Raw genomic sequence first — 15,046 nt, forward strand, 5'->3', positions numbered from 1 at the left:
TATCACAAGGTGGTTATGCAAAACTTGAGAAAAAGATGAGGAAGACTCGAGTGAAGGCCTTAGGACTTGAGTCCCTCGACCTAGCACCTACACCTGCTAGGTACGAGCTGTGGAAGGCTGCTCGTATTAAATCTGATGGGAGAATGACATCTTCCTCAACTGCCTTGATCCCACAAAAAATTGTAAGTTCAAACCAAAGCATTGTTTGATTGTGTATTTATCATCGCATTTTCATTCTTACAAAGTTTTTTTTATATGCAGGATGAGTTGGTTAAGCAGCAAACTCAAGGAACATTTGTTGGCCAAGGTAGGGACGACATTCTAACAACGAACATTAGAAAGCCCGAGCACGCAGGACGTGTACGTGGAGTTCCTGGGGCGATTGGTCTTCGTGCCTACTTTGGCCCTGCACAAAAAAACACTCAATCCATGAGTCAGGAGGCATTGAGGAAGATGGATCTTCAGTGGGAGGAAAGGCTCAACCAAAGCATGAGATCAATGGAGCAACGATTCATGGAGCAACTACAAGAACAAAAAGAAATTCAAAGAGCGCTTGAAGAGAAGTTGCATTCCATGACGCAGCCCACCATGGGGTTGCCCACTGAAGCTCCCACACCACCTAGGGTCAAAACTAGGGGATCATGCTTTGTTGTAGACCCTACTGAGTATAGTGGTCAGTATGAGCTGTTGGTTGATGGGGATCCTTCACACATTGTGGCTGTTAGACGAGTACTTGAGGAAGGGCAGACTGTTCATGGTGTTTTCCTATTACCCCACCACGTGCGTGTGACGGTTGACGAGGTTCGGGATCCTAGGCTCAGGTGCCTGTACCTACTTCAAATATTCAATTTGTGGGGGAGGCCATAGGAACATTTATAGCTTGGCCTAAAGCATTGATCATGTCACACATTGCAACACCACAAGTATAATATTTTTATTATTAGTCTTTGTATGTTAAATTTAAAAATATATATTGATAACTTTGAAATATTTATGTTCAGTTCATACGTCCCCAGAAGCATCCGATGCATGAGCCAGTCATAGATGAAGATGATGACCTGGCTGAAGCGGAGGATGATCCTCTAGCAAAGCTCATGACAAAATTACCCAGGTTGAACACAGGACCAGTAGAATTGTACTGGGATAATAGAGTATTTGGCATCCCCCCCGTGTCCTAGTATATATCACATTCAATAATGCACTGGAGATCATTGGTGAACACAGGATGTTGAATATTTCCATCTTTCAACTATGGTGCATGTAAGATAGTTAATTTTGTCTTCCATATTAAACTTATTTACATTCTTAGTTTCTAACAACTTAACTTTGTTGTTTTAGGTACATGGACACAGTCATTGTGGACCAAGGTCGGTCTTCCATGTACGGATTTGTTGAACCTCAGACCATCCAACCTTCTGGTAACACAATTGAGAGCAAACAAAAGCATTTGGAAACATCGATTGCTGAGTCAAACAGAGACATATACTTTGGGCCATACATTGATGGGTATGGGTTGCTTTATGTAAAAGAGAATCACCATTCAATCACCATTCACTAATGTTTGCCAAAAGAGAATGTTTGCCAAAAGAGAAACAGAGACATATACTTTGGGCCAATTCAATCACCATTCACTAATGTTTGCCAAAAGAGAATTTCATTAATATTCAAAAGATGATTACAACCAGCAAAACAAAAGATGGCTTAAGAAGCCATTGATTACAAAATTAAAATCAAATAACGAAAATCCATATTCTTCTGTTGCAGAATTATTGTTAATCCCTTTCTTGTTGTTCACATCACCTTCCTTTCCATTTTTATCGGTAATTTTTCAATCCTTAGAGTCTTTTGTCAATGACTGTGTCAGCTTTCAATTTACTTGAGTCCCAAGTATCATTTTGAGCGATTCTGACATACAATCTATTTTCACCGCATAACCATCTAGCCTACTCATCTTCTTCAGTTTTTGTCAAATTTGTTTTGTTTCCACTCCAAGATTCAGAGATGGGATAGACTTGTTGATGATCATCATTTTTTATCATGGTGAATCCAGTAAGTCCTTGATGACCAATCCATATTTGAAAGAGATAGCCTTCTTTCCTGATCGGTTGAAAAACAACAATCCCAATCCAAACCTCTTTGATCAACTTTATATCAACCCCTTGACTATGTTACAAAATGTTTCATCACTCATCTTTAAGTTGGAGTAGAACACCCTCACCAGTTGGAAGATGTATACGTGATCGTCTAACTACTAAAGATTTTTTTTTGGTTCATGCCATAAAAACCCGGATACCAACCAATTGGGTTGCTGTTATGAGTGAGCACATGATTGAAATTGCAAGTCGTCGTGGACATATTCTGCCATATGGTGTTTTTATCAACAGTGTATTGAAGCATCATCAAGTTGATCTTACTGGTGGAAAAAAATTTGGTTGCACCTAATCAAATGAAATAGGAAAAGCGACATTGACCTTTAATGGTCTAAAGAAAACAAAAGATGGCTGGGTGTTCAAGGATGTTGACGAAACTCCTTCTACCTTCACTCCACACACTGAGTTTGAAAGATTTGTTGTGGATCAATTTCGAAGGCCTTCAACAAGAGTTTCAAAAGTTGAAAAATCTCTGATCTTGATTCACAAGAAGTTAGATGAAGACAGTGCTCTCAAAACTCCCTCAACAAGTGAATCTGATGATGAAGACGACACAACAGAAGATGAGTCTATGGAGACATCTGACTCAGATTAGGAAGAAGTGTCCATTTTAGTTTATTTTTCTGAAATTAATGTAATATTTTAATATATTTTAGTATATTTTTCTATGTTTGAACTCTGTTTGAAATTTTAATATATACTTTTCGTGGTTATATTTTCATATTTTTACTATGTTTAATGCTATTATGGAATTTTTTAAATCCTTGAAGTTTTTTTACGTCACACTCTCAAAAACGTCGACGTTTTAAAAGATAAAAAATAAGAAAAAAGGAATGTTATGTCGAATATTGTAAAAGTTGACGTCAAAGATCAAGTCCATTTCTTTAAATACAATTATGGATCCTTGATCTAGTCAAAATTTAGGTGTAACTTGTCACTCTGTTAACATTTTCTTTTTGGTTTTCTCATAGCTCTTTCAAGGTCACCAAAGTTTGGGTGATGCATGAAGGAGCTATAGAAATCCAAAGAAATAAGTAAAGAGATTTGGATTTCGTTTCAAGTAGTACAATTTGAATGACTTTTTCTTTTGGTTTTCCATTCATTCCTCCACTAAACAAAGACATTTCTTTGTTAACGTTCAAGGAATGGTGGAAATCCAGAGGAAAATGTTAACGCTCATGAAATTTAAAAACATTCAATATTTCTTTACGTTGAACGGGACAAGAGTTCGACTTCAATTGCGTAAGTAAACTCTTATTTTTAATTGTCTTGAAGATGTTTCCACCCTAAGAAATCAGATAGCTCTGAAATATAACGGTAGAAAATAACTCCAGGACAATTTAAAAAAAGAATCATATATTGCCAAATGATGAAGTTGAACAACTTTTTTATAAATTTATTTTAGTTCTCAAAGTTGTTTCAGCATTAAATATATTGTGAACCATATTTCTTTTTCCTCATCAATTCCCTTTCAGTAAGATAACTTAACCATTTTTGTACTATAAAAAGCATTTTGTTAACTTGAATTTCAAAGGCCACCTTCATATTAACTGAGGCCTGAATGCGGCACTTTGAAATTCAAGTGAGCAAATTGAAATTTGAAGAACAGACATGTTTCGAGATCTACGGGAAGGAAAATGCTAAGGACATAAAAAACATGAATCCTAATATGTTCAATACGGAAACAGGAGACAAGGGGTTACGTGAAATGCAAGCTACATTTATAGATGAACCGATAACGTCAACGGGCTAAGAGATAGACGTACATTAAACATATTGTGAACCATATTTCTTTTTCCTAAGCACTTCCCTTTCAGTAAGATATCTTAACCATTTCTGTACTTGAATTTGAAAGGGCACCTTCATATGAAATGATGATGAATGTGCCACTTTCAAATACAAGTTAGCAAATTGCAATTTAAGGAACAGAAGTGCTTTGAAATCTAAGGAAAAGAAAATACATAGGAAATAAAAAAACATGAATCCTAATATGTTCAACAGGGAAATAGGAGCCAAGGGATTACGCAAAATTCAAGCTATATTTATAGGTGAAATAATGATGTACATTATATCATGAAATAGCGGTACATCTGTAGGAACGTCGAAGCCCAGCCGTAGTCGATGTTCAAACATCATTCAGTGAAAAGTAATAAATCTCTATGGAAGGCTTCATGGACCAAGTCCAATGGCCAGATGACATCCTAGTCTGCTCAGGAGATATCCTAGAGAATTGTAAGTGGAAACTTTTAACTAATTACCATACTTCATTGTTAAAAAATTATGTAACAAACTTTTTTATGTGTCTAACTTCATTATGCAGGATGAGTTGGTTGAGCAATAGACTCAAGGCACATTTGTGGCACAAGGTAGGAAGGACCTCCTAGTAGTAGCCACAGGTCGGCTAGACCGTCCAGGTTGTAACATCCCAATATCTCACATTGGATAATTCATATTATTACATTTACGGTAACATCCCGTAATCTCACACTTAAAAATTCACAGTTGATATACATATTTTAAACTCAGATTTCAACTATAAACTCCTAAGTATAACTTGAATCCTTCTAACTTATCTTCGATCTCTTTCTTCATTGGTATTGCTTCAGACGACATTCCTTCATCTGCTCCCGTATAATATCACGCATTATACGATCATCGCATTCACATGCACACACATGTAAGGGTGAGCTAACAATTCAATACAATAAACATACCTCGATATCAAACCATACTATGCTCACTATACCAGATCAAATTACATAAACAAATATGAGTTACACACTAAACCACATTGCATGCATCAATATATATCAAACACCAAATCAGAATGCATACACCAATATGCATCATGCATACACCAATATGCATCATGCATACACCAATATGCATCATGCATACACCAATATGCATCATGCATACACCAATATGCATCAAACACCAAATCAGAATGCATACACCAATATGCATCACGTCCATCCATCCCAAAAGTCATACAAATTGACTATATCGCATACATTCACATACTCTCCACATAAATCACATCATTATAATTCACAATCATATTCAGATGCATAAATTCAAATCTAATAAAGTCCAATTATTTCAGAAATCATACAAACTGAATATATTCCAACAAGATATATTACACAATAATTTAACAGTACATAATCTGTTCAATAGGATTTAAGTTAAAAACTCGTCGAGTATACTTCCAGGAAAGAGAGGTGCGTCACAATGGACAACTTAAGTACCAAATCTTTCCTTAGCCAAAGCGTTCCTCAACTAGTTTTTAACAAATTTCTTATTTACAGATTTAAAACAATAGCATATAATATTAACACCGAAAGTTAATATAGATATCAAAAAATAGAAATTAAGCAATATTGAGATCCCTGAGAAGATACGAAATTAATATCTATAAATCTGTAACTCCGATTTCAAATCTGAATGGTCACAATAATTCACTATTTGTTATAAATTACATATTAAAATTTCAGGTTGATCCAACGGTTAACTAGATAGATATTGAGGTTTTACCGAGGTAATTCAGGTGCAGAATTTTAAGTGGTTTTTGGTTATACTCAAAATGCGGAACTAATTTCCCTAATCACAGACATTTAATTTCAAATCTGAACGGTCAAAATGACTTAATATGTCTTATGAATTACATACTAAATTTTGGGCTCAATCTAACGGTAAATAAAATATATATGAAATGTTTACCATAATAACTTAAGAACAGAAATATAGTGTTCATCAGATTTTTCAAAACTTAAAAATTATTTTCTCCAAACATAGACTTTCAATTTATAATCCGATCGGTCAAAGTGTATTAATATATCTTAGGAATCATATATAAAATTTTCAAGTTGATCTAACGGTCAAATAAGTCGTAATATATATTTTACCGAGATGACTCAGTAATAGATCTACAGGGGTAATTAATTTACTCAAACATGCAGGATTTATTTCTCTAAGTACAGACTTCTAATTACAAATCCCAACGGTCAAAGTGAAGAAATAGGTCTTAAGATTCATATATTAAAATTTTAGCTAAATCCAACGGTCAAAATAATTAAAAGAAAATTTTTACCATACTAACTTGAAAATAAGAAAATTATAATCATGAAAACTAAATTTATATAAGTGAATAGATAACTACCATTACCAAAATTTTAACATACTCATAACTCATATTCATTATCATAACATGGATAAAAATCATATACAAGAAAGATTAGCTCCCCTTACCTCTATTCCAGACTTAATCTCCTGCTCCGAATTTGTTTCCCCGAAACCCTTCAGAACCTCTACTCTTCTTGCAACTAAAAATTTCTCCCTAACTCTTTCTTCTCTATTTCTCAAGCTCTCACTTGATTCCTCTTTTCTTAGTGCAAAATACCCTTCCCTCCCATGGCTATTTATAGTAAAAAAAAATTTACTATTCATTAATATTTTAATATTATTTATTATTTTAATATTATTTAAAAATAATATTTCAATCATTTTCTCACCAAATCTGATCCTAATTTCTACCTACTACTTTCTTCCATGCTAAGGAATCTTAATGCTGAAAATTTATTTTTACTATTTACTTTTTACTATTTACTATTTACTTTTTACTATTCCATTAAAAAAATTTTACTAAATAAGTTACCAAAAATTTGAACCTCTCCTTCTAAAATTACTATAATTTTATATCCAAAATTTACAATTTTATATCCATTAAAATTATTATTACTAATAAAATACTAAAATTTACTACTATAAATATATATATATATATATATATATATATATATTTATTTTTTTTTTATGGGTCTTACATTCTCCCCAACACAAAAAAATTTTCGTCCTCGAAAATTCAAAAATTCGAATTAAAGTTATGATTATTTCACCTTATCTCCTAGTTTCCTTGTAAATTCATTTACTCTACTTATTTTGTGCATCAAATTTCTAGCATGTCAAATTTGAAATGTATTCACGAAAAAAATTAAAATCATAAACCTTCAAAACACTTTTACTTGACTCTTTTAGCCCCATGAAAACCACCATTAAACATACCTCACTAGTCTCAAAATAATTCATTAATGTTTTAAAAGAACTCATCACTCATAAACTATTAATCACAAGATTCCATAAAACTTTTCATTCCTACTATAACAAGAAAGTGATTCTCCTTATAGATCCCTATTTAAGACTTCCATGACCCTGTTAAACTCTAAGAATCATTCTTTTTCCGTAACAACTTTCCATTATTTAATACAGTTTCTACTCCTAGAAATCGTACGCCTCCAAAAGCCACTTATGATTACCAAAATTTTATACTAGATTGCTCCACCTTACCCTATACTTCTATTTTCCGTAAAATTTCTAATTACTCTGATGATTACACGGAGTCCAAAACACTATTACTAAACAATTCATCCTTATGTTTTCTTTTCTATACCCATTTAACAAGGACTTGTCCAAAAATAATACTTATATTGAGTATGCTTTATAACATCCATAGAAACTCTTCCACACTTAAGATTATGCATCATTTCCTTCACTCGTCCTTGATGAACTTATCTGATTCTTGGTAATATTGCATTCACCCTTAACTACACTTAATGTTCAACAATCAACTCACAATTCTTGAAGACCATAAACTTCTAAAAACATATTGTAACATGACCAAACTATCCTTTCGATCATACCCTAGACTGCAATATCTATCCTTCACTTGCATTGGTCAGACATCCCTAAAATACTTGTCCTCATCCTTTATTTAACTCACACTAAATGTTGAACCACTATTTTCTTCACCTGATAAACACTTCTGAAATACTTAACAAAACTAGAATAATCAAGCTTCTTTCAAGATTATACTCCAAATTACCTCAACCTTTATTTAATTATTTTCCTAGCAACCATTACTAGCCTAAGTTAAAACATTCTTCAAGAATTAACTTATAAACTCTAAATCTTAGGAATATAAATTGTGTCCTCAAAATACCTTCCCACATCCTAACCTAATATGAATCCACAAACTTAATGTTATCCGTAACCCAGTACCTAACAACTGCGTATCTTTGATAAGACTCAACAGATCACTCAATCAACAATGTTATAATTTATGAAACCACTTATATCAATAAGGCCGAATTTAAAACTAACTAGCTTCCTTATCAGTACTGCACCTACCCATTTAAATAAACTATGTATGCCATATAAGTTAAATCCATCCTATAACATTAAAATATAGCTTAATGGTTACACTAATTAATCCTCTAATACTTGAAATAACTCCCATAGATATAAAGAATTAATGGGTCATCAAAAGATGTCATAGCACAAAACCATTGTGCCAAGTATCCCTTCCTACCACTCTATTCAAGAACTTTTTCAGGCAAGTACACCTTCCCAACCATTTAACCACCATGTTACTTCCTACCACTCGTCTATAGAGATTATCAGGCAATCAACCACAACGCAACCTCAATTATAATGTGCTCCCCGAGATCAAAACCATATCCCAAGGATATTTAGTGTTAACCAAATCTCAAATTTTTATCTTATGCGAACTAAAAGTAAGTATAAACAAGTTCACTCATACACATCACTGGATAGAGATCAAGGTGCGACATATAAATCTTTACCCATCCTTTACATCACTATTGAGGTTTGAATACTACCATATAACTATACCTGATGAAATTTCTCCAATCACAACCTACAACTTCTTAATTATTCCAAATTCCCTAATCACATTGCAACCCTCCTTTTTATCTATTTCCAAACTCTTCTTCTTCCTTATCTTGTCATGTTCATAATAATATCAATTCAACCTACACTACCTCTACTAACTTTAATATTCCAAAATCAATAAAATTTACAACCATAAATCATGACATTTTAATCCTATCATAAAAATACCAAATATTTGCATAAGTCGAAAGCCAAAATTTTCGTACCTGGATTTTCTCCACTACTCCTCATACCACACTCACATACTCTCAAATCTTATCTCTAATACATTTACTAAAAAAATCTAACCATCTCCTTTTAATCATCCATTTAGCTTAAAATCCTTCTAATAAAAGATCTCGTGTCCTCTTAACTTATAAATTTCTCCTCCTATTAAACTTTCTCTCAATCCTCTTTATTCCTTATATAACTTCTCATCTACTCTTCTTCGTCTAATATTTGATTTATTCTTAATCTACTTCAGTATTCCTATCCTTTTTTTTTTTTTTTTTTTTTAAACTTTCTCTTCAAATCTTCCACCATTTTCTTTCTTCAGATTCCAATCATCACTGATACATCAATCCATGTTACCAATCTCACACAATGTCATTCCGTTTCTCATCAACACTTCCTTCACTTCTGACTTTTAACGTTATTGATATACTAAACCAAACTGATTTCTCAAACCTTGCTACATTCATGCTTATCCAAAGCTTCTCTAAATCTAGCCTTTGAACTCAACTCCTTTTTGTGAAACGTAAGATATCTGATCTATTAATTTTTGTTCTAGAAACTTCTAAAAATTTTACTTCTAAACACCAACATCTTCACTCATCCTTTGAAACTTAAACTCTAGTATTATATTTCCCTATCAAGGCTTTAACTAATTCTAATATCTTTCCTCAAACCCTCAGAATTAAGAAAGGAAAATCATCTATGGTAAAAGTCATGAGTAGTTAGACACAATACTCTACTACCTAGATTTGGAGGAAATGGTAAATTATACCATTTAGACTCAATTCTTCACAGAGAAAACACGGAAGACCCACAACACAGAGGTCATCCTAAGGACGAACTGCTCTGATACCATTAATGTAACATCCCAATATCTCACATTGGATAATTCATATTATTACATTTACGGTAACATCCCGTAATCTCACACTTAAAAATTCACAGTTGATATACATATTTTAAACTCAGATTTCAACTATAAACTCCTAAGTATAACTTGAATCCTTCTAACTTATCTTCGATCTCTTTCTTCATTGGTATTGCTTCAGACGACATTCCTTCATCTGCTCCCGTATAATATCACGCATTATACGATCATCGCATTCACATGCACACACATGTAAGGGTGAGCTAACAATTCAATACAATAAACATACCTCGATATCAAACCATACTATGCTCACTATACCAGATCAAATTACATAAACAAATATGAGTTACACACTAAACCACATTGCATGCATCAATATATATCAAACACCAAATCAGAATGCATACACCAATATGCATCATGCATACACCAATATGCATCATGCATACACCAATATGCATCATGCATACACCAATATGCATCAAACACCAAATCAGAATGCATACACCAATATGCATCACGTCCATCCATCCCAAAAGTCATACAAATTGACTATATCGCATACATTCACATACTCTCCACATAAATCACATCATTATAATTCACAATCATATTCAGATGCATAAATTCAAATCTAATAAAGTCCAATTATTTCAGAAATCATACAAACTGAATATATTCCAACAAGATATATTACACAATAATTTAACAGTACATAATCTGTTCAATAGGATTTAAGTTAAAAACTCGTCGAGTATACTTCCAGGAAAGAGAGGTGCGTCACAATGGACAACTTAAGTACCAAATCTTTCCTTAGCCAAAGCGTTCCTCAACTAGTTTTTAACAAATTTCTTATTTACAGATTTAAAACAATAGCATATAATATTAACACCGAAAGTTAATATAGATATCAAAAAATAGAAATTAAGCAATATTGAGATCCCTGAGAAGATACGAAATTAATATCTATAAATCTGTAACTCCGATTTCAAATCTGAATGGTCACAATAATTCACTATTTGTTATAAATTACATATTAAAATTTCAGGTTGATCCAACGGTTAACTAGATAGATATTGAGGTTTTACCGAGGTAATTCAGGTGCAGAATTTTAAGTGGTTTTTGGTTATACTCAAAATGCGGAACTAATTTCCCTAATCACAGACATTTAATTTCAAATCTGAACGGTCAAAATGACTTAATATGTCTTATGAATTACATACTAAATTTTGGGCTCAATCTAACGGTAAATAAAATATATATGAAATGTTTACCATAATAACTTAAGAACAGAAATATAGTGTTCATCAGATTTTTCAAAACTTAAAAATTATTTTCTCCAAACATAGACTTTCAATTTATAATCCGATCGGTCAAAGTGTATTAATATATCTTAGGAATCATATATAAAATTTTCAAGTTGATCTAACGGTCAAATAAGTCGTAATATATATTTTACCGAGATGACTCAGTAATAGATCTACAGGGGTAATTAATTTACTCAAACATGCAGGATTTATTTCTCTAAGTACAGACTTCTAATTACAAATCCCAACGGTCAAAGTGAAGAAATAGGTCTTAAGATTCATATATTAAAATTTTAGCTAAATCCAACAGTCAAAATAATTAAAAGAAAATTTTTACCATACTAACTTGAAAATAAGAAAATTATAATCATGAAAACTAAATTTATATAAGTGAATAGATAACTACCATTACCAAAATTTTAACATACTCATAACTCATATTCATTATCATAACATGGATAAAAATCATATACAAGAAAGATTAGCTCCCCTTACCTCTATTCCAGACTTAATCTCCTGCTCCGAATTTGTTTCCCCGAAACCCTTCAGAACCTCTACTCTTCTTGCAACTAAAAATTTCTCCCTAACTCTTTCTTCTCTATTTCTCAAGCTCTCACTTGATTCCTCTTTTCTTAGTGCAAAATACCCTTCCCTCCCATGGCTATTTATAGTAAAAAAAAATTTACTATTCATTAATATTTTAATATTATTTATTATTTTAATATTATTTAAAAATAATATTTCAATCATTTTCTCACCAAATCTGATCCTAATTTCTACCTACTACTTTCTTCCATGCTAAGGAATCTTAATGCTGAAAATTTATTTTTACTATTTACTTTTTACTATTTACTATTTACTTTTTACTATTCCATTAAAAAAATTTTACTAAATAAGTTACCAAAAATTTGAACCTCTCCTTCTAAAATTACTATAATTTTATATCCAAAATTTACAATTTTATATCCATTAAAATTATTATTACTAATAAAATACTAAAATTTACTACTATAAATATATATATATATATATATATATATATATATATATATATATATATATATATTTATTTTTTTTTTATGGGTCTTACACAGGTCGTGTGCGTACTGTTGGAGGAGCTATTGGATTGAGGGACTACTTTGGCCCTAAACCAAAAAGCACAAAAGTCGTGAGTCGGTAAGTGCTTAGTAGCCTCAGGTAACAAGTGCAAGTCGAGATAGAGGAGCTCATGAATGAAAGCTTAAGAACGCTCGAAGAAAAACTTGCGATGATCTCCCAACAACAGCAACAGCAACAACAACAGCAATAGCAGAAGGACGTCCCCACAGATGATCCTACCGCACCTCGTATGAGCACTAAAAGCTCATGCTCTACTGCAGATCATACTGATTACACTATTCAGTATGAGTTTTTGGTTGATGAGGATCCTCCGCGCGTAGTGGAGCTGGGACGACAGATTGCAAGAGGCCAAACCATTCATGGTGCTCCTTTATTGCCCACTCACGCGCGAGTAACGATTGATGATGTTAGAGACCTGTAGGCTCTCGTGCCAGTACCTACATCTGAAATCCAATTTGTGGGGGAGGCCTTAGACACATTTATAGCTTGGTCTAAGGCTATGATCATGCCATATTTTGGCCAACCAGCGGTATTATATTCTTATTTTTATTATCTTTAATCTCCAAGTTATAATTAAATGATTCCTAACTTTTGTAAATGTGACTTGCAGGTCTATCGTCTTGAGAAACAACCAATGCCTCAACTTGTGTGAGGCTCATGAGGAAGCAGAAGACGATGATGATCCTTTATCCATATTGACATCGAGATTAAATAAGTTGAGAAAAGGACCGATAGAGCTGGTGTGGGAGTTAAGAACATTTGGCCTCGAGTGCCATATTCCATTGTATATTGCTTTCAATGATGCATTTGAGATCATTGGTGGAGAAACAATGTTGAACATTTCATGCATACAACTATGGTGCATGTAAGTTTTTTAATTTTTATTTTCCAATTTGTATATTAGTATTATTACTTTTTAATAAATATACTTAACTTTATTGTTATAGGTACATGGATACCGTCGTAGTGGAATAAGGTCGAGTGTTAATTTATGGCTTTCTTGAACCTCAGACCATTCAACCATCTGGAAACACATTAGAGTCCAGAAAATCATATATGCAAACATGGATGACTGAGTCTAATAGAGAGATGTATATCGCGCCATACATTGATGCATATGTGTTTTCCAATATTGTCAACTTTTATCAAATTTTAATCAATAAACTACTACTTTTTGGTACATGATAAGGGACATTGGAAACTAATGGTGATCATTCCAAAAAAAGCACAAGTTGTATGGTTTTGTTCTCTTCATAGGAAGATGAAATCGGAGTTGAAGTCCTTGTTATAATCGTAAGTATTACATTCATTCATACCAATCCATGATGATATTAATATATTAACTTATCTTTCTAATGTTTCAAATTTGTTTAGAGTTATGGCTAGGACCAGAGGACAACAAATTGAAATTATATATCCTAAGGTTGGAATTCGTTGATCTTTAACCATTAATTTTCGTAGTCAAATTTAAACTATTACATTTGACTAAGTTCTTTCACATATTTAGTGTAAGAAGCAGAATGATTCCTGGGCATGTGGCTACTACATCATGTCATGGATGAAGGCAATCATCCGAGCAGAAATCATAGGAGATTGGATTGAGGTTTAAATTTACATTTGAAAATCTTACGAATATCAATAAACTTTTTACATTAAAATGAATATAATAGTAAAGTTTCCTTGATTTTGCAGCGGTTCAACACTACCTCTACATTGTCAAATGTAATAATAAAAATGATAAGAGAGGAATGGGCACTATATTTGAATAAACATTTTAAATAGCTATAGCTTTAGGTTTTTCCTTTGATGATAGTAGCATTTGCTTAGCTTTTAGTTTTACTTGTGCAGCTTTTTGAATGCATGAATTGATAATAACATCGTTTAAGCTATGAATAGATGAATATTGTGAATAGATGAATGGAAAACTGGATTCTTTTAAGTTTTGATGATAGCATTAGCATCTTTTAGTTTTACTATTTAATTGGAATTGATGATAGCATGGTTTAAATTAATTAATTATGTGAATATATGAATTGGAGAACTCGTTTTTGTATTTCAGGTTTGGTAAAATGACTTATAACGAACCAAATTTAAAAAAAAAACAAAACGTGACGTCGAACTATACACCATTCGACATTCATATTGAATCTTAACGTCGCACAAAGAACTATTTGGCGTTCGTATAATACAGTGAATGTAACGATCAAAATGTAAGATCAAGCATAAACCACTTCAACCTTAAACTTACGTCAAGCCTCTTCATTTAAATATAAATATTTATTCAAATATTAGACATCCTTTCTTTGCTACTCGACCTGTATATCAACAAAACATGACGTCATTCGGCTAACTTCGACGTCCAAGTTATGTCAGCTTTACATTATTTCATTCAAATTACGCCAAATTTTGCTATAAATATAAATATTTATTCAAATATTAAACGTCCGGCACTTTAATATCCGACGAGTCTTAAACAACAAGTAACGTCGACCTACATAAATGGACGTCAACTTTACGTCATACATCTTTGTCCTTGACGTCAACTTTACGTCTCTCCCCTTACATTTGACGTCAAATCTTTCGTTGAATATAACTAGTTATTCAGATATTAGACGTCGAACTCTATACAGTAGACG

General features: G+C 32.5%; 1 pseudogene; it reads left to right on the plus strand.

Annotated features, from left to right (window-relative positions):
• Nucleotides 1–1,025: 1,025 nt before the first annotated feature.
• Nucleotides 1,026–13,701, plus strand: LOC148195747 (uncharacterized; annotated as a pseudogene).
• Nucleotides 13,702–15,046: the final 1,345 nt, after the last annotated feature.

This window comes from Vigna umbellata, chromosome 7 (genome assembly GCF_029865625.1).
Source record: "Vigna umbellata cultivar VRB3 chromosome 7, Vumbellata_1.0, whole genome shotgun sequence".
NCBI lineage: Eukaryota > Viridiplantae > Streptophyta > Magnoliopsida > Fabales > Fabaceae > Vigna > Vigna umbellata.